Source organism: Carassius auratus, unplaced genomic scaffold (genome assembly GCF_003368295.1).
Source record: "Carassius auratus strain Wakin unplaced genomic scaffold, ASM336829v1 scaf_tig00046543, whole genome shotgun sequence".
In the NCBI taxonomy this organism is placed as follows: Eukaryota; Metazoa; Chordata; class Actinopteri; order Cypriniformes; family Cyprinidae; genus Carassius; species Carassius auratus.
This window is the reverse complement of record NW_020526986.1, coordinates 1-22,462: the sequence shown is the minus strand read 5'-3', so window position 1 is coordinate 22,462 and position 22,462 is coordinate 1. Positions and strand designations below refer to the sequence as shown.

At 38.9% G+C, this 22,462-nt stretch overlaps 1 pseudogene; it reads left to right on the top strand.

Moving 5' to 3' along the window:
- Positions 1 to 1,421: 1,421 nt before the first annotated feature.
- LOC113088629 (protein sidekick-2-like) lies at positions 1,422 to 22,306 on the top strand (annotated as a pseudogene).
- The last annotated feature ends 156 nt before the right edge of the window (positions 22,307 to 22,462 follow it).

Below are 22,462 nucleotides of genomic sequence, written 5' to 3'. Positions count from 1 at the left end.
AAAGGTTTCATGCTTTCTCATCTGGATTTTAGCAACTCTGGGTGAATCTTGGCATCGAGCTTCCTCAGAATAGGCTTCTAGGATGGTGATTCTGGGAAGAGCTGAAGATTATTGATGTCTGACCAGTTTTAGTTCTTTCCACTACTGTTGTTTGGTACTTTGGCAGATATCGAGGTCCAGTTGCTCAGTTTGTTGAGATAGCTTAATCCTAGAGCTGTCTGGGTTGTGCTGTGTTTATTCCCTTTTGTTTTGATGGGCTTCATGGTGCCTAAAGGAGTATTCTAAGTTTGCCAGTCTTTTTATAAACTTGTCCAGGTGTTTTCCACACAGTAACTTCATCTTGAAGTTCTTCAAACAGCTCCTGGGTCTTAAGAAGAGCAAGGCAGGTTTTTTTCTGTTTCTCATGAGAATGAATAAGAAAAGTTTTAGATTAATAAACAAGGGAACCCACGTTCAAAATATACAGCCATTAAATAATCTGGAGTTGGTGAGATTTTTGAAAGACGTTTTTGAAAGAAGTCTTGTATGCCCTCCAAGGCTGAATTGAGTTGAAATTGTATTACCATTTATAATAACTACATTTGAATATATTTAATTTATTCATGTGATGAAAAGCAGAATTTTCTGCATCATTACTCCAGTCTTCAATCTCACATGATCCTTCAGAAATCATTTATTTATTTATTTTTAATATAATTTTTTTTTTGATTCTTTGATGAACAAAAAGTAACAAAGCATGTATTTGAAATATATATTGAAATACATTATAAATGTATTTACTGACACGTTTGATTAATTTAATGCATCCTCGCATCCATCCATCCATCCTTGCATCCATCTGAATGTAACTTAAACAAACAAACAAATAAATAATTACTGACCCCAGACTTTTAAACAGTAGAGCAAAATAATTTTCATAAAAACTTTGCCTCAAAATCATCAGTTATATTTATATTTTAAAATGTAATTCACTGCATAAAACATTTGCTTTACTTAACTTTTTCTTTTTTTTTTTTTCTTTTTTTGCTGCTCTTAAAATATTTTCTCCACAATATTCATGTAAAACATAATTATTAAAGGTGCAAAAGTGCACAATTACCTCCTCTGTCTGAATGCACGTGATGTTTCTGCACATTATTAATGCATCTAGTGTGATCTGTCATATCAGATGATTAAACACTCACTATATATATACAGTAGGTTGTTAAAGACTGTGAATGTTATAATGATTTTTGACAGCCATGTTAAATAAAAAAAATACAAAAAACACCCTGAACGATTTATTTTATTCTGCAACAATAATGAAGTCGAATACTTTCTGAAGGCCCTGCACACTCTCTATATTTCCGTGTTATTGAGTGTTTTAGATCAGTCTGGTCAAGTACTCTCACGACTGATTGAACTGAACTCTGTGCAGAACATCCCCAGTTTGTGAAGGAGCCTGACAGACACATTACTGCTGAGATGGAGAAGGTGGTAGACATCCCATGCCAAGCTCGCGGTGAGTTTGTGCACCGTGTGTGTGTGTGTGAGAGAGAGAGAGAGTGTGTGTGTGTGGATGTGTTAGATAACACTCCTCTTGCTATGCCCCTGCAGGTGTTCCTCAGCCAGATATAGTGTGGTATAAGGATGCTGTACCCATAAGCCCCGTGAAGACACCTCGCTACAGAGTCCTGGTGGGCGGCAGTCTGCAGATTAATGGACTGCTCCCGGACGACACCGGAATGTTCCAGTGCTTCGCTCGCAGCTTAGCAGGAGAGATCCAGACCAACACGTACCTTGCTGTCACCAGTACGTCGAAGCACCATCTGGGCCTGTCAATAACTCTGTCTTCATTTATTACACTTCTCCCCTACATTCATCTTCTTCCTTATCTCCTGTCAGATGAGTCATTTTATAAAGCCTGTGACTTATCAGCAGCTTTTACTTTAAGAAAGAAGGAAAGATTAAGAAGAGTGATTATCCCAAGGTTAAGAGTGAGAGATAGTAAGAATAATGGTTGTTTTGTCTGCACTGGACAGGTCTTTATTATGTCCACCATTTATTTAATGCATAGTAGACAGCTTGATGATTTAGTCAAGTTAGGGAGCAATGGCTCTTATATTTTCACATTTAGATCCTCTGGAATGTATATGTGTGTGTGCGTGTGCGTGTGCGTGTGTGTGTGTGTGTGTGTGTGTGTGTGTGTGTGTGTGTGTGTGTGTGTGTGTGTGTGTGTGTGTGAATTATAATTTTTCTCTAGATGTGAGATAAGACAAAACCTGATAAGACAACCACATATATATATATATAACACAGGAAACATGCTAGGATGAAAATATTGAGGATGTGAAATAGTACTACAATTAGTACTTTTCTATTTGAATATATATATATATATATATATATATATATATATATTGTAATTTATTCCTTTGATGCAAAGCTGAATTTTCAGCATCATTACATGCTGATTTCCTGTTTAAGAAATATATATTTTTATTATCAGTGTTAAAAACCATTTTGCTGCATAATATTTTCATGGAGACAATTAAATATGTATTTTCTCCGGGATTCTTTGATGAATAGAAAGTTGAAAAGAATAGCATTTATTTAAAACTGAAATGTTTTGCCACATTATAAATGTATTATTTACTGTCACTCTTTATAAATCGAATCTCTTTCACACACACAGGCAAAATATTACTGCCTCCAAACTTTTGAACAGAAGTGTATATTGCTGGAAAACAAACAGAAAATAAATTCAAAGAAAAATACGCACATATATCAAGCTGAATCCCCATCTGTGTTTACAGCTTTTAATAATCCAAGCAAAAACTGCTACTGCATATCAGTGACTGTTTCTCAGAAATGGGGCCTATTTGGTTGTTTTTTATTCTGTTATTTCACTGGAACAGAGAGCGACCCACAGAGCGACATGTTGAGAGAAAAACACAGCACCCCTGACTAGAGGGAAGCGTAATGCTTAATGTAATGTACTTTCAAGTTAGTTTTTTTCTAATGAGCGCTAACACTTGTTAAATAGAGACATTTTGTGTCCAAGGTGAAGCTAAAACTGGACTGGAACATACTGTATATGGATGAATTAGATCGAATCAGTGCCAGAATGTGATTCCAGATCATTCCGTACCAGTTTAAATTTATGTCTACGAGGATAATAAATCCTGAAATCGCCCGCATTAAGAGACCAGCATACAGTTACCTCAATTAAAATAAAAAATAATTTAATAAACATACTAAATGTGTTCAAGAAACTATAAAAAATAAAAATAAAAGGTTTAGGAATTGCAGTGGATTCATTATTAGCTCAATATCACAATGGTAAAAGTCAAAGGAAAGTCTCGACTGTGTGTGTTTGTTCGTATTTTGGTTTTGGAATATGTGAATATACATGTCACCAGCCTCTTTCTGTTGTGCAGGTATCGCCCCAAACATCACGGCCGGCCCTGCTGACAGCGCCGTGATTGATGGCATGTCCATCATTTTACACTGTGAGACCTCAGGGGCACCACGGCCCGCAATCACGTGGCAGAAAGGTCAGTCTCCAATCAGTCATCTCTCTCAAAGAAAGACATCCATCAGTGTCTCATGGACTTACGAACGTTAATGTATCTTTGCAAGCTTAGGGGTGTCACCTAAATCAAGTGTCCAATCAACGGTCTTCTGATGAGCTGGGGACCGTCTTGTCTGTTTGATCTTCATTTTCATTTCTCTCTCTCTCTCTCCCTTGTGTTTTGCCATCCCTCCATCTTGGCACAGCTGATCGGGTTCTGGCAAGCGGCTCTGTGCAGTTGCCGCGTTTCACCTTGCTGGAGTCTGGCAGTCTTCTGATCAGCCCCTCTCACCTGTCTGACGCTGGATCCTACACCTGCATGGCCAGTAACTCCCGCGGCATTGATGAAGCCTCGGCCGATCTGGTGGTGTGGGGTGAGTGCATGGCTAGTCCCGTATAGCGTGGTCAAATAGCATGATTTTTACTGCAGCTTCTGTCCACCCATTTAATAATAAGAGTCTGTCTGAGAAGTGACCCACTGTTCGCTTTCTTTCTTCACTGTCCAGTCAAGTCACAGTCAAGGTTTGTCTGGTTAACATAGCCCATTCAGTCCCTGCTAGAAGATCTTTTTTTAGGTCAGTGATACACTGCATAAGAGTATCCACAATAAGAAGAAAAGGATAGAACAATTATTTTTATATATATATAAAACCAAATTAAGACAATATTTAACTTGAATGACAAAGTTTTTTTAACCGTGAAGTAAAACATAATAACATATTTTCCAAACATCTTGAATACACATGAAAATACACATCCTAATAATAAAAAAGGGTACTTAGGTATTTGTCAACTTTGTTATCCAATGAGCGTCTTTGACAGACATGGTCTAAAATGTCATGTATTACACTATGTTTTGGTTTGTCTTTTTTTTATTTTTTGCTTTGTTTTGTTTTATTTTGCCTTACTTTGCTTTTGTTTTGCTTAGTTTTTTTGTTTGTTTGATAGTTTAGTTTAGTTTAGTTTAGTTTTGCTTTGTTTTTTTTTCTTTTGTCTTGTTCCATCACATAACTTTGATGATCACGCTGCATGACTTTTATTTGGCAGACATTTTTGATTTCAGATATTTAAAAGCAATATATGTTTTGTTTTGTTTTGTTTTGTTTTATTTTTTGTCTTTTCTTTTCACATAAAAGGCCTTTGGCTTGTTTCTTCATTTAAACAGAACATTTGTGCCACCATTACACCTTTGATTTTAAGCCCCCAAATAATATCAAAATACATTTTAATTAAGAAATGAAAAACATGCTCCTCATAGAAGAGCTGTACTGTATTAAAGTAATTTAATGTATGAATACAATTTTAATATATTTTTAAAGAGACTATTAAATCAGACAGAAAAATCAGTGTCACATCCTTGACCCATGCCAACATGTTTCTCCCTTGAAAGCCTTTTAAAAGTAGTGTTGTCTAACTCTTGCAGAAAAGTAGTGTAGTTAATTATGTTCAATGTGCACTTTTAGAATTCTTCCGGTTTTCAAAATAAGTAAATAAATAAATAAATATTCACATAAGTTTCAGTAGAAATTACATTGAAGTATATTTTAGTTTAACATAAAGGCTTTTCAGCAATACACTTCAACCATATGTCCATGAGACAATAGAAGTAATTATGAAATTGTATGTGAAGATGTACTTATGGCTTACTTAGGCACTATAAAGCTCAGCTAATTACATTTAATATGTTTTTAACCATAATACATTTTCATTTAATTGCAACTAATGGGCAAAAAAGCATTAAAGTCCACCCTTACATATGTTCTTTTAAAATATATTATTTCCATGATAAGAACTCTTTTTAAAACCGTTTTTTTCACAAGGTAAGGCTGTTACATGTTTAATAGAAATTGAAAGGGAAAATCAATGCCATCGATTACGGTACAACACTTTGATTTGTGTGTGCAGCTCGAACACGGATCACTAATCCACCTCAGGACCAGAGCGTGATCAAGGGCACCAAAGCAGCCATGACCTGCGGGGTGACCCATGACCCCAGCGTTACAGTCAGGTACAACCTCCACCCTCCTTAACACGTCTGTTGTCACCTCTGTCGAAATGTCTGTTGTCTTTCTCTCTCACACTCTCTCTATTTCTATCAGTGCACATTCGGTCTTTGATCAACACTTGCTTGTTCCTTCCATCCCTGTCCTGTCTGTTGTTTATTACATAGAGTCGCATTAGACTTGATTTAACTGTCACCTGCCGGGCTGCTGTTATTCATTTGATCAGGGAAAACGGATGAATATGTAAACAAAGCAATAACTTAGATGGAGACTTTAATTAAACTCAAGGCAGACGAGATTAAATGGGGAAACGATGTGGCTGCAATTAAGAAGTGTTGATGTGTATGTATGACTGCATATATGTGTGCAAACCAATTTTCTGTTGTGTGTGTGTGTGTGTGTGTGAGAGAGTGTTTGTTTATTCATTAAGTAAACAGCTTTGCCATGTATTGTTGCTGTGAACAACAATAAGTAAATAGGCCTCTGTTATTCACAGGCACATCTGGGAGAAAGGAGGAGCGGTTATTGACATGAAATCGAGTCCTCGCTTGCGTCTTGACTCCAACGGCACCCTGCATATATCTCAGACCTGGTCAGGAGACATTGGGACCTACACTTGTAAAGTCACATCTGTTGGAGGCAATGATTCTCGCAGCGCTCACTTGAGAGTCAGGTACATGTCAAAAATGCTCTCGCCCGGCCAATTATCCACTGTGTCCTTCGGCCACTGGTTTGCACCTTCTCTTGGACATTGTTTTGGATTGTATCTGTGAGCTATGGCTTTCTACTGGGATTTGAAGAACTGAAACAATGGGTTGTTGAGAATGCACAGTGAATAGTAAACAAACATCCGAACATTGCTTTCCCTTTCCTCGCTCTCTCTCCCTTTTTATCAATGTTTGATTGTTTCAAGTAGAGAGGTGCATTGTATTTTATCTGCGTCATGAATAAAGCAGTCGAGGCAACTTTTATATAAACAAGAGAGTCAATATTTATTATCCAAACTCTCTTTATCTCTCTCTTAACATCATTTGGTGTGCTTTATCGACATGACAAACAATTGTACATTTGTATAGCCAAATTGTCTGCAGCTTAGCGAAATAGCAAAAAAAAAAAAAAAAAAAAACAGGATAAGCTTATTTTATTTAAATATATGTAAATGTTTTGTATACATGTATGTGCACTACCATTCAAAAGTGTGGGGACAGAATGTTTTATATATATATATATATATATATATATATATATATATATATATATATATATATATATATATAAGAAATTAATACTTTTATTCAGCAAAGATGCGTTTAATTTGTCAAAGGTGACAGTAATGGCATTTATAATGTTATAAACATTTCTTCTTAAAAAAAAATATATATATATATATATATATATTCTATCCACCAAAAGGAGCAGCACAGCTGTTTTCAACATTGATTATAATAAGCAATTAAGCATATTAGAATGATTTTTGAAGGATCATGTGACACTGAAGACAGGAATAGTGATGATGAAAATTCAGCTTTGCATCACAGGAATCAATTACATTTTTAAATACATTACAGTAGAAAACAGTACTGCGTTTCACAGTTCTGCTGTTTTTACTGTATTTTAATTAATCAAGTAAATGCAGCATTAGTGTGCTTTTAAAGACAGGACTTCTTACTGAATTTTGAATGGTAGTTTATATTTAAAACTGATTTGAAATGGAGCGTTAACTGTTGTAAAATGTTTGAATTATTATCGATTTCTATTATTTTCCTCTTGCTTTTTGGGTCTCTGTAGGCAGTTGCCTCATGCTCCAGAGAACCTCATCGCCACCCTCAGCAGCTCAGAGAGACGGACCATCAACCTGACCTGGGCCCAGGCCTTTGACGGGAACAGCCCGCTCATCCGTTACATCCTGGAGGTGTCAGAGAACAGTGAGTTTTCTGGCCTGCTGTATTTTTCTGTCACTCTTCACTCGTCACTCGTTCTCGATGTCTCTGTTTGTGTCAGACGCACCTTGGACTGTGCTCTTGGCCAATATCGATCCAGAAGCCTCCAGTGTGATTGTGGGGGGCCTCATCCCGGCACGTTCTTACCAGTTCCGCCTGTGTGCCGTCAACGACGTGGGGAAGGGCCAGTTCAGCAGGGAGACGGTGCGGTGAGTCTGGGACCGAAAGAGTCCGAAACACTGGATCACGTTTACTGTCCTCACAGCTAAGCCTGAAGCTTAGGACGTCAAACTGTGAGATTCAGTGTTAACAAAATGATCCGAGATACAGAAGCCTAAATACATTCAAGGAAAAAAGTGTTTACATAGCCAGTTTTTTGGAGTATAGCATGAAGTCTGGTCTTTATCAAAGTTTATTCAGTTCAAGTACTGCCCGCTTTGACAAAAAGAGACCGTCTGACTGACATAGAAAGCTACCAATCACAGTTCAGTTAGTTACATGCTATTTAGGGGCAAATTTATATTAAATATACCATAATATGCTAATGAGGAAAAATGTATACATATGTTAAATGTATAATGTGTGTCTGAGTACATACGCTATATAAAGTGTAAACTCAAATTTATAGTGTGCATATAGAGGTACTCGACACATTCAATCTTCAAAGTTTCATGTTTGTCCAGTGCCTGCGCAATTTTTCTCCACATGTTATGACCGATAAAAATGTCTGTGCTCTTTTAAATTATATTTAATTATTTGTGTATCTCTTAACCCATTCACATAATGACTTGAGTGTGTCTTTTGTTTGTTGTCTACAGGAGTTCGATTTTGTTGTTGTTTTTGTTATTGTTCTGACAAAGTATGGCAAAAGTTCCACCACCTTGTGGACATGAGTGAGATGATATTATTGTTTTTATAATTATCATATTATTATATTTATATTTTGCATTTTTAATTTAAATTTTAAAGTTTTTTTTTTTTCAAAAAAGATTTAAACAATTTTGTGTTTTAGGTCATTTTTATTATTTAAAAAAGTATTTTTTTTAACTTTTTTTTTTTTTTTTTTTTTCTTTTTTTACTTTTTTAGGTTTAGTTAATTTATAACAAGTTAAGCTAAATGAAAATGAGAAATGTTGCCTAGCTGAAAAAAAAAAAGTTTACAGTTTTTATATATTTTGTTTTATTTCAGTTAACGCTTTGTTCTAAACTCTATTCTTTGGGCTGTAGTATATGGACGCTATTTTCCGCAAAAAAAAGAAAGAAAAGAAAACGTAATTACATCTTTTTATCATACAAATTTTGACTGATATTTTCTCAGAATTCTGAGTTTATATCTCACAGGAAAAAAATTGTCAAATTGTAAAATGAAAAGTCGTTATTAGGCTACCTTTTTTATTCAGTGGCGGGAATGGTATTCCATAATAGTCTGAAAGGTGCAGAAAATGATTTACAAAAAATCTAACAGTCTTCATGAATACTTGTATGGAAAATACTTACAATTTTGTTATACTTTTCTGATCAGAATCAAAAATAAATTAGATTCCACCAACCTGGTAAACTTGGACGAATCTAGTAGTATTCCTCATTGCACAGACAGACTGCTAGGAAAGCTGTTGCACTTTTACTACCAGAAATGAATAATCCGGGCCAATCAGATTGGAGCTAGTGATTTCAGTCGACGCTTTCCATCAAACGGTCAGAGAAACTGGGTTTCCTGGGGTGTCCTGAGGACTAGCGCAGACATGTCTGTGAGAATCACACTTAGGCGTGGAAGAATGACCACAAAAGCCTGGCAAAAGTGGGAAGACTTTCTTCTCGCAGACCTACAGCCCCCGTGAGGAGAGAGGTAGTGCATTATTCAGCTGAATCGGAGCCTGCAGCCCGCAGTGCTGTGAGGAATGGAACCGTGCACTGAGAGATTTTTAGCAGCTTTTGTACAACTGCTTTCCACTCTGTCTACTACAGCATTACAAAGAGCGCCAAGTGACTCGCGCCTTCAAATGTGCTCAGATCTCACGGGAACGCCTGTGACGTCTGAGACATCCTGACTCAAAGATGCCCCAAAAACCGTGAAAACGCCAAACAACATTTCTGCATGAATATCATGCGTTCGCGCATTCATATTCATATCTGCTTGTGTCTTAAGGGATCCTGCTATGAAGGAAGCAGATATTTGATTCTTGTAATCTGATAGAACAGTCACATTTGGAGTTTCTTCGGATCAGCCGGAGAGTGCGGCGTGCTCGCTGCCTTTACAGCGGGTGGGAGGCTGATTGGAAATGGAAAAGTCAAGCTCGAATCAATGATCGAGGATGAGATCTGAAAGCATGTGGGAAGTAAACATTCTTTGCCCGTCTGCAACATCCTGCGCATGCACTGCTGTGGCAAATCAATAATCTGCCACCCAGGATAACAAAGTCCTCAACGGACTTAAAAGAAACAGGCCGGGAAAATATTAAGGGGAAAAAAAAAACGTGTTTCTGATGCAATGCCCCGTCAAGAGCTAACATCCCAGAGGGCGAAAATGAACAACACGCTGTTATGAGAATGTCAAATTGTTCTTCAACACACTTAATAGTGGTCCAAGAGGTGTGGAAGTGAACTCTTCCTGGAGGTTTCATCATTCCAAACCTAATTTATCATGCTAATTAGCACATGCAAAACCAGGTTCAAGGTTTAACTGCTTAGCAACTACTCACTCTGCAGACAGTCGCTTATGCTCACCAACACTGCATTTATTTGATAGTGAAAACTGTAATATTGTGAAATATTATTACGATTTCAAGTAAGTTATTTGTGTTATAGCAAAGCTGATCCATACTCCAGTCTTCAGAGTCACATGAACCTTGTTTGAATCAGTTCAACAATAATAATCAGTGAACAAATTAATCATTTACACCAGTAGCTGTCAACAAATGAGCATTTTTTATCTATTATCAGTGAGTTACCGCATTGATTTAAACCGATCGCCCTGGAGCAATGATGCCAGGTTTAAAAATCATATACTTTCTGAGCGAGCGGCTGCCATTGTGATGAATAGGAATGCTAACAGGTATTATAAACCTCCTTGATTCTGACAAACGCAGCCCAAACTGATGCATTGATGCGAAACAGTGCCATCCGTTTATTCCCACTGACTCTGAGCTCATCTCGCACCAGATCTATTCTCTCAGCTAACGTCTGCCACTCGTTTAGCAACTTGCATGCGCGCAGATCAGAAGACATTCTTCTCAGCGCGTTCAGATGGGGGATCCGCAGAGATGGGGGTGACATAACAGCGCTGCGCCGCTCAAGGATCCGCGCCTATTTCTTTGATCCTAAAACATTGCGCTTTATCTCAGCCACAGAACTGCGCCACTCACGCAGGAGATATCAAGATGTCAAGTTAAATAGAATTAAGACTATTTTTTTTTAGTCTCTGGCATTAGCCAATTTTGGCTGTGGCGTCTTTTGATCATCTCCACGCCGAGGGGAGGCACGTATCTCGAGGGCCTCTGCTAGAAATGATGCAGGCTTCCGAGATGGAGCCTCAAAGTTCTTAATCGTTATTCACCTTCAACTCATGGATTCATGGATTACAACGACACACAGATACACTCAGCACATACATAGTCAATGTCACACATGTACGAACCCTAATAGGGATTGTTCTCAGAATATTATGGCAAGATTGTCTCAAAATCCTGTCTGCAGCGTTAATAGAACGTTCATTCAAAGTTACATGGTCTTTAAATGTTAGCACCAAAAAATTATTTCTACATCGATCAGAAAAGATGTTAGTCTAACATTTTTTAAACATTACTGCTTGTTTACAGAACAAATAACATTCCCAAAATGATAATTATGATAACTATATGTGTGTGTGTGTGTGTGTGTGTGTGTGTGTGTGTGTGTGTGTGTGTGTGTGTGTGTTAAAAAATAAATAAATAAATATATCCCTCAATTTCAGTATGGTTTGAGGTTTCTAAACCTAGCTCAATGTTATTTTAATCTTCCAGATATTCCAGTTCTCTGTCTTTTAAATGATACATTTTGGATGTTCCCCTCTGTTTTATAAGGTAGACTAAAACAAGGAAAAAGACTGAGTAGAGAAAGCGAACAGACTCAGACCTGCTTCAAACGGCCTTTCCACTTTCTCTTTTAATCTATTTTGGTTCTTTCTCCCAATTCCCTGTTTTTAGAGTATCATTACCCGAGGAGCCCCCCAGCGCCCCTCCTCAGACAGTGATAGCCAGTGGCCGGACAAACCAGTCCATCATGATCCAGTGGCAACCTCCCCCCGAGAGCCACCAAAATGGTCCGCTTCAAGGCTATATCATCAGGTGAGAGATCTCTGGGACTGTCCTTTACACAATCAAGCTGCTCTCAGCTGCACTTCATCTTCTAGAGTAGACCGGCCCTCGTCTGCTTCACGTCCCATTGGAGCCAATAGTGTCCTCTCAGCGAGAACTCTTATTTTTGAGTCTTAGAAGTCACGGGGCTGATGCTTTTCCATCGTCTCATGCTGTTCCCACCATGCTGCTCAGGTACTGTCTGTCTGGTTTACCGGTGGACTGTCAGATGAAAAACATCACCAACCCAGACCAAACGAATCTCCTGCTGGAGGACCTCATCATTTGGACCAACTATGAGATTGAGGTGGCTGCTTATAACGGGGCGGGCCAGGGCGTCTACAGCCCCAAAGTCACAGAATGGACCCTGCAAGGCGGTGAGGATCTTGAGAATATCTTCTATCAACAGGTTTTTTAAAGTTTAATTTAATATTAAATATTTTAGATTATTTATTATTTATCTTAAATTAAAGATAATTTATTTTTATACAGTAACGGGGTTGAATAGTTACACTTGATGAATACCATCAACACTACAATTTGTGTAAAAAATCAGAAAATGGAATAAGACTTACTTCTCTTGTCATCACATAGAAGAAAGCGTTCAAATGATGTCACTTCCTGTGCGTTTTTGTATTTTTTTTTGTGATAGGGAAAAATCACGCAGTTATAGGGTTGAGCACAACATGCAGGTCAAAGTAAAACAATTGTTTTTGGTCATTAAAATTCAATAATAATTAAATATGAATACATTTTCAACAGATTGAATGTAAGATTTAATATCAGATGGTTTTATTTTGTTTTATTTTGAAGGAATATTACTTTTTTTTGGTATTGTGGAAAAATCATGCAGCTAATGGGTCACAGCTGAATAAATGTTTTTTGGTCAGTAAAGTTAGTTAGTAATTTGTTATGAATATGACTAAATGTTTAAAATCAAATTTAACATTAGCTACAGTATAACATAAGGGTTAGATAAAGACCTGTGAGGTGTTAGGTAATATATAAGGGTTAGATACACCTCTGTGAGATACAGAGGTGCGACAGACCAAAATCACCAATTTAAACTAACTGCTTGTAATTTTTATACAAGAGTTTATATACCATGTCTAATAGATGTCACACAAAGAAATCATTGTCGGCTCTTTGATTTCCCTCACCATCTCACTTCGTCAAATCTTCTCCTTTCCAGTGCCCACGGTCCCACCAGGGAACGTCCAGGCCGAGGCTGTCAACTCCACCACAGTCCGTTTCACATGGAGTGCTCCAAGCCCACAGTTCATCAACGGAATCAACCAGGGATACAAGGTGAGCGTCCATCCACTGCCCTCTAGTGGTCGAGCACAAGTGTGCAGTGCCCCTTTTATAATAATGCTTTCATTACGTCCAATATATGTCATGCTGAGACAGCGGCAGGATTCACATTGGCTTGTGCTAAGTGATAGTGGTCACATCTGTCCGCTTTTTTTTTACTTCAGCTGTTGGCATGGGAACCAAGCCACGAGGAAGATGTTACCTTGGTTACTGTGAGACCCAATTTTCAGGACAGCGTTCATGTAGGCTACATCGCCGGACTGAAGAAGTTCACGGAGTACTTCACCTGCGTGTTGTGCTTCACTACACCTGGAGATGGCCCTCGTAGCACTCCGCTGCGCGTACGCACCCACGAAGACAGTGAGTGTCCTTTTTTACATACTCCATCCATCTCGACCCATGAGGATGTTCTGTTCAGGCCTTTAAAAAGACTTGATGTGGGTGTCTGTATGCTCAGCTCCTGGACCCGTAGGTCACCTGAGCTTCACAGAAATCCTGGACACATCTCTCAAAGTCAGCTGGAAAGACCCGCCGGAGAAGAACGGCCTCCTCACCGGTATCTGAAGCACCCCCTTTAGCGGTTTCTCCTGATCTTCTGGCTGTCTGCTGAACCGCGTTCCGTCTTGTGCCTGCAGGGTATCGCATTTCCTGGGAGGAATTCAACAGAACAAACACTCGCGTCACGCATTACCTGCCCAACATCACACAGGAGTACCGGGTCACCGGACTGACGGCGCTCACTACCTACACCATTCAGGTGGCCGGTATGACCTCCAAAGGTCAAGGTCAGCTGTCGTCCTCCACCATTTCCTCTGGTGTGCCCCCAGGTGAGTTTCTTCTCATGTTTTCTCTTACTCCAGGATTGCAGCGATGCCGTCATGTATGTCATCATTCTCCAGCAACGTGTCTTCAAGCTGTCTGTAAAATATAATAATGATAATAAAATAAAAATACAACTATAATAATATGAAAAAAAATATATATATATATATATATATATATATATATGTATGTGTGTGTGTGTGTGTGAAATTAATTACTATTGCAAATATTTTGTAAAGTAATGATACTTTACAAAAAATAATTGTAATGATTTCAAAATAAATTTATAAATAATGATAGATCTATATAAATAATGACAAATCAATGCTAAATTGCTCAACTGTTCAAAAGTTTAGGGTTAGTACGTTTTTTTAATTACATTACCTTTTTTGTTTTACTATTTGTCAAAGCATATTGGAAAAAAAAATTATTGAATGTGTATACATTTTTTTTATAAAATTAAGCAGCGCAACTGTTTCCTACATTAATAATAATGTGAAATGTTTCTTGAGCATCAAATCAGTATATTAAAGTGATTTCTCAATGATCATGTGACACTGAGGAATAATGGCTTCAAATTGTAATATTTAATAATATTACAGTTTTTTTTTTAGTTAAAATCTTAACACCCACAAACAGTAAGAATGTGTATAATCTTTAAAGATAGTTCACCCAAAAACTAAAATTCTGTCATTAATTTCTCACCCTCGTGTTGTTTCAAACCTATAAGAGCTAGGTTTTATTAAAAACGGACGAACCACTGATGTCACATGGACTAGTTAATGATGTCCATGTGAATGTGTCAGTTGCATTGGAGGGACAGAGAGCTCTCGGATTTCATCAAAAAAGTTAGTCTTGTTTTCTGAAGATGAACGAACGTCTTACAGGTTTGGTAAAACATGAGGGTGAGTAGTTAATAACAGAATTGTAATACAGGGCGGGAAAAAATGCATTTAAACCCTGATATCAGAGTAAGAGCTGGAAAGACAGCTTGGTTGTACATCCCTTAGGATGTTAACTTTCTGCTGTGTGGCCTTATTAACCTTACTCTTGATACTGAAGTTAATGAAGGCAAACTGAATATGATGGCTTTGTGCATTAATATTCATAATCTTCAGCCATCTCTTAGACAGAAGCAGACACTAAACACAGTAAGATGAGACACTGTGGAAAGATGCTTTGGCGTTGTCCTCTGTAGATGCTTGTAATGAACCATCAGTATGCTGGATGGATCACACCTTTTGTTTTTTTTTTTTTTTTTTAAATCAAACCTATCTTGTCTCACTTTCTGTTCCCTGTGATGCTAATTTGCAAGCTTCTGCTTCTGCATGCAAAAATTTACTGATGGCAGACAGAAATGTGTCATGCAAAAGTCGTCTGTATATTGTTCAGTATAGTGTGACTTCATTTTATTTCTTTATTTATTTAATTCAGGAGGAGGTATTGGGAGTGAATGGCAATAATATGAAGTCTTTTATTTTTTCCACTGAGCCATTTCAACCATTCATCTTGCATGTTTTAATTCTCCTGTTCCCATAGAGATGCCTGGACCTCCTACCAACATTGCCATCTCTAACATCAGCCCACGTTCAGTAACCCTGCAGTTCAAACCAGGCTATGACGGCAAAACATCCATCTCACTCTGGCTGGTAGAGGCTCAGGTAGTACAGAACTACATTACGTTGTTCATTCATCTCAAGCGCTCACCTTGTTTTATCAGCCATCACTGTTTTTTCTCTCTCCTTTGTTGCAGATTGGTGTTATCGGAGAAAACGAGGAGTGGGTCATTGTCCATCAGTTGGCCAATGAGCCTGATGCACGATCTCTTGAGGTCCAGGGCCTGAACCCCTACACGTACTACAGGTCCACCTATTGAATTCTGGGATGTACTTACATATATTGTCTGTAGGCTGCATACTAATTTACCGTCTGATTATAGATTTCGAATGAGGCAGGTGAATATAGTAGGAACAAGCCCACCCAGCCAGCCATCTAGGAAGATCCAGACCCTACAGGCTCCTCCTGACATCGCCCCCGCAAACATCACTCTCCGCACGGCCAGTGAAACCAGCCTGTGGCTCAGATGGGTGGTACGAATGTGTCCTGGAATGTGATCAATATGCTTAAGAGGGAAAAGAATGTGGAATTGATTGTGTTTGCTTTATTTTGTTAAGTAATCCTGAGATTGCATTTCCACCCAGGGGAAAGTTTTATTGCTCAGTGTTTGCTCATTCATAGCTCGGGAGATTAATGGATGTCCCAGTCTCATGTTTTATTTAAGTAGCAAATGATATTGATGTTTCAGAGATTTCTCGTTCCTCGTTATTCCTGATTCTTTAGGTTAAAGAAGTGTCTTCGGAAAGAATCATGTTTGCTGAACTCAGAAAAAGCAGTAAAGAAAAGGTTGTGCAGAAAGGAGATGGTTTAGGCTTGTTTTATTCAAATATCCTGGGGGATTACTCATTTTGAAATTCATTAACATTAGAATGAGGTTAAACACAAATCCATGTGCATATGCATGAATGAATTAGGCAGAAATGATCACCTGTATGTGTGTATGAACAATCCACAGTAATTCATGAATGAGACCCATTGTCTATTCTGAAACTCTTAAGAGACATGCATGAAATTAAGAAAAAGTCTCCATTTGCATCTCTTTGTTGTGGAAGAAAAAGTTAGGGGATTGAAGATGTTTTATTTGTGATGTTATATTCCTAACAGTGAAAGGACCTGGTCGTCTAGTGATAATTCTTCTAAGATGCAAAAATGTGTATTCTAAGTTGAAGTGTGTCTGTATTCTAGCCGCTGCCAGAGTGGGAATACAATGGAAATCCCGAGCTGGTGGGCTACAGGGTGCAGTACTCTCGTCTAGGCTCTAAGGCTGGGGTCCTGTCCCACATCATTCCTGACCGGCAGGAGAGGGAGTTTACCATTGAGGACCTGGAAGAGTGGGCGGAATATGAAGTCAAAGTGCAGGCGTTCAATGGCATCGGGCCAGGACCATGGAGCCAACCAGTTCACGGGAGAACCAGAGAGTCAGGTGAGAACTTTGCTGTGCTTTCTTTCCTTGCTTTCTTGTACTTTGCAAAAACCTTTTTGAATGCTTTCGCCACACTGCTGACCTTTGATTTAATTATGATGGCTGCCCACAAGAACACTTTATTGCTCAAAGCTTGTACTTTTATTGCCCGGGAGCCTTCATGGAATTTGCAGTTATGATTCAGCTGACTTTGTATCTCCTGAAATTGCTTAGGAGAAATGAAAATAGAAATAAATGAGACAATTGCTGGCACACAGTAAGATAATATTGCTATAAAATGAATGTGGATCATATAATTCGGATAAATGATGAAACGCATTTGAGTTCATATCGACTTTCAAGTTTGTGAGAATGTTGAGATATTGTTTGAAACTTTAGAGGAGATGTGAAATTCCCGGGGGACTTTTTCTCCATTTGCTCTTTATTGCTTAGTCCATTAAACGTTATGTTTCATGCAAGATTTTTTTTTTTTTTCTTAAAAAAAAAAGTTATTTTCTAGTTTCAGTCAAACAGTCTGTCATTTACAGTTTGATTAACAGCTGGAAGCGCAGTCGGCAACACGTTTTTACCATCACATACTAAATTGTAACCAGACTGCATTGGCATATGCTCTATCTTGTAAACATATGACAGGTACAATCAATGACAAAATTTACGCTGTTCTAATTTGAAAGCCTGATCGCTCATATGGTTGGTAATTGCTGGTTTACTTGTTTTCTCCATTCGTTAGTCCCCTCAAGTGGCCCTGCAAATGTTTCGGCTTTTGCTACCACCTCCAGCAGTGTCCTGGTCCGCTGGGGTGAAGTTCCAGAGACTGACCGCAATGGACTAATTCTGGGCTATAAGGTACATTGACAACAGGCTTCTTACCAGATTTACTGTTCTTGAGTCCATTGTAGTAGTGAAGAGATGCATTAATTTTTCCTCTCAGGTGATATACAAGGACAAGGATGCAGAGTCAGCCCTGCGTTTCTGGACAGTAGAGGGAAATACCACTTATAGTGTCCAGCTCACTGGTCTTGGGAAGTATGTGCTTTATGAGATCCAGGTTCTAGCCTTCACCCGTATAGGAGATGGCATGCCTAGTTCTCCGCCAATCTTTGAGCGCACGCTTGATGATGGTGAGAATCTTAACCACATTTAACAACCACCATAAATTATTATTCTTGCTTATGGTGTGCTAGTTACATTTTTTTTTTTAACAGTACCTGGGCCTCCAGTCGGGATCCTTTTTCCTGAAGTCAGGACTTCCTCAGTGAGACTGATCTGGCAACCCCCCGCCCAGCCAAATGGCATTATCCTTGGTAAATAATTTGTATAGGCTCTTTAATACTTGACATACTGTACTATATGATCACAGTATGATTATGGGTAAAATCCATTATCTCATTGGAGCATGACTTTTATGTAGAATATGATTATGAATATGTTACTCTAAAGGGATGATAAAATACTTATGACAAGACTTTGAGTAAACTAATAGTGATCCAAGATATCAACTAGACTGTTACTAGCCACTGTACTCTGTTAAACTTTATTTTAGTGTCTTTGTTAGCATGCTCACTTGCTATGCCAGTTGTCCCTGATTCAATCTAGCTTGGAATGGTGCGAGTAGGACCAGATTAATTGGTGCCGTGACCCGGATAGGTGTAAGGGATTGTTGTGCAGGTAACCTCACTTCCTTGGAACTCATGAGGCACACTAGGGATTGACGCAAGGGCCTGTGGTCTTTATCATCCTTGTTAGCATGGTCCATTGGTGCCAACTAAGATCCTATGCAGAATGTGGCAAGTAGGACAAGTTATATTGGTGATGTGACCTGGATGGGAGTGAGTTTTAGGAAGGTGTTACAGCTAGTCCAGCTAGTAGAGATCACAAGGCAGGTAGATCTAACTTCCCTGGCCTCAAGAGGCACAGTAACATATGTGGCTAGGTAAAGTAGCTTGGGTCTTTAATTACTAGAGGCTGCAGTCTTTAGCATCTTTGTTAATGTGTCTTCCCCTCATGCCAGTTTTACACTACTATGAATCCCAGTCAGAACAGTGCATGTAAAACCTACAAGGTTATACAATTCAGAATCCTTTGATTGAAATGTTTATTTGTCTCTTATCTAGCATATCAGATTGCTTTCCGGAAAAAACTCCTCTAGTATTACCTCTGCCAGCGTTGATGTTCTCAACCCAAGTGCACGACAGTATACAGCGACTGGACTGAAACCAGAGAGTGTTTATGTATTCCGCCTCACGGCCCAAACTCGAAAGGGATGGGGAGAAGCAGCAGAGGCACTTGTGGTCACTACAGAGAAGAGAGGTACTGCTTCATCTCACTTTTCAAGGTCAGGTGGTTTTTACTACATGTCATTGATTGCAATTGCTTGTCTGATCTCCTCTCAGCACACCCTCAACCCACAAGTCGTCCAATTGTGCCTCAAGAAGAGGTCCAGGCCCGCAGTGTACTGTTGTCATGGGAACCAGGCAGTGATGGTCTGTCTCCCATCCGATACTACACCATCCAGTACAAAGAGCTGCCCGACAGCAATTGGACCGTCCACTCAGCATCGGTCAACCATGAGGCCACTTCATACGTAATAGACAAGTAAGCCTAAATGGAGTCTGTAATGAACTTTCTAACTTAGGTCAGAGGACAACACTGGTGATGCCACAGTCCTACTGAGCTTTTTTTCCTATTCGCAGGCTCAAACCTTTCACTTCCTACCTGTTCAGAGTGAAAGCCACTAATGATATTGGGGACAGCGAGTACAGCGAGGAGAGCGAGGCAATTACCACTCTACAGGACGGTAGGGGCAACTGCGAAGCACTTTATTGCTGTCAGGGAACAAGTTCCTGAGGCCTGAGATGAATCATAATGTGGTCAAAATATGACACAGTCAGTGAAGGGGAAAAACTGCAGGGTTACCTCATGCTTGACCTTTGGTGTTTAACCAGAACTGCTAACAGTCACACCACTGGTTTCCACTTTTGGTTATTCCACTCTTATCAGGGTCCTTGCAGCTCCACAGTCATTAACTGAACAAAACTGTCTGTTTGTGTTCCATTAGCACCCGACAAAGCTCCCACAATCCTCTCTGTGACACCACACACCACCACATCTGTGGCTAGTCCGCTGGAAGGTGAGGTCCGATTCATCACACTGTTCTGAGAGGGAACACAGGTTTTTATCTGTTGTTGAACGTTGTGTTTACAAACGAGAGATAATTGACATAATCTGTTCAACCCCATCCAGCCACCCCCTGAGGAGGAGATCAATGGTATTTTGCTTGGTTTTCGAGTACGCTACAGAGAACTGCGTTATGACCGCCTACGCAGCTTCACAGTGCGCACAGTTAATAACCATCTGCCAACTGGGCCGAGCTCACAGGTGAGTCTTCATTCAACTTACTCAAATTAAGAACAAAAATTATCTACCTGTCTATCTGGTCACCTTTACTAAATGTAGTATTGTAAAGTAAGTATGTATTCTAAGTTTTGTCTCACGGTACAGTCATGGTATGATATGACGACTTGTCATGTTATAATGACCATAATGAACATATTCAAGTATTACTACTACTATGTTCTTAAAAAAAAAAGCGGTCTCATCCTACCAAGCCAAAAATTTCAACACATGATGCTACTGCGGTACATTTTTGTTCATGTCTGTTAAGTAAATGCGTCTTTTGTTCAGTATTTATTAGACTGATAGCTAATCCCAACAACCCTTAAACCTGGAAATCAAGTTACAACTGTACTACATGTATAAGAACATGAAGAAATAAGCTAATTCAGCAAAAAAAAAAAAAATGCTAACTCATGTGTTTCATGTTTCCATGTAAAGGCAGATTCTATAGCAGCTCATCTCATTACCATGCATGTAATGAGAGCTTTAGTGTATGCGGGCTGAGTTAATTGTCTCCTCAGCAGTTAGTTTCTCTCTCAAAGTGTGAAGAAGTGCCTGCCTTTCTGCTAGCAGGAGTAATGCGCTAATTCCAGCTTTTGTTTGTCTCTCTTACATTCTCTTTATACTTCTCCCTCTTTACCTTTGGTCTTCCTCTCTGCCATCCTCTGCCTCCTCTCCCCTCCACCCTACCGTCTTCAGCCCCCTACAGCGTGAGGAACCTGACCGAATCCTCACTTACCCAATACGAGCTGGACAGTAAGTCCTGAGATTCGCTCTCGCTCTTTCATCGGTGTTCTATCGTCATCATTTATACAGTGTTGGGAAAGCTACTTTAGGTTGTTCATAATTTAAGTAGTTCAACTACAGTCAAACTAGAATATTGAACATTTAGCTAAAATAAACCTGCAAAGAAGTTATATTCTTACACACACACACACACACACACACACACACACACACACACACACACATATATATATATATATATATATATATATATATATATATATACATACATATATTCAGTTCAACTAATCATATATCAAAATATTACTGTTTTTTTCAGATTCTATAAAAAATTATAAGTGCGATAAGGGCATTTACTGTATGTAAATAATATATTATTTATTGTACTATTTAGCATATTTATACAAATAAAGGTGTTCATATTTGCACAGGGGCCCGAATCTGCTACTGAAGAACATTAAGTTAGCAGCTATCACAATTTTTTAGTTAGTCACTCTCCAACACTGCTTTCCACTCATCCATTCCCTCCTGCCGAACTTAGTCTCTGAACTCTAGTAACGTCTCTTTCTCACACCTCGTTTATTTGTGCACATGAGAGCCCAATCTCATTTGTCTCTCTTCTCACGTCTGGTCATGTCTGACTGTGCCCATTTCTCTCCACACTGTCATTGACTTTTCCTCTCAGCATCTCACTTCATTGGAAGGGGATCATTATGTTTTAGCACCATTTAAGGTTTTCTCATTCTGTATTGATAGAGCGTGTATGTGTGCACATGTTCTCCATTGTTCAGATCTGAATAAGCACAAGCGCTATGAGATCCGACTGAGCGTGTATAACGCAGTAGGGAGGGGCACCAGCTCGCCACAGGAAGTGTTCGTGGGAGAGGCGGGTAAGGGTACAAATATTCCTCCTTGATGCTATAAGTCAATATTGTTGATTTCACAGTCTATTAAAAATGTGCAGTAGTGCTGTCAGTCAATATAAAGTCTAATAAATCAGTTCAAACTGTCTAGGATTATAGTTTCTCTCTATGTTCTCATCAGTGCCCACTGCTGCACCCCAGAATGTTGCTATCCAGTCCTCAACAGCTACCCAGCTTGATGTCACATGGGACCCTCCTCCACTGGAGGCCCAGAATGGGGATATTCAAGGCTATAAGGTACAACATTTTGATGTGTTTCAGCTAGCAAAAATATAAGCAAGAATATTGCTTTGCCCCAGTGAAACATAATAAATCCTTGTCTGGCAATATGCCAACCTGAGAATATTTTTTTCTGATAATATTTCAGCAATCAAGTCTTGTGTGTTTTCCGTA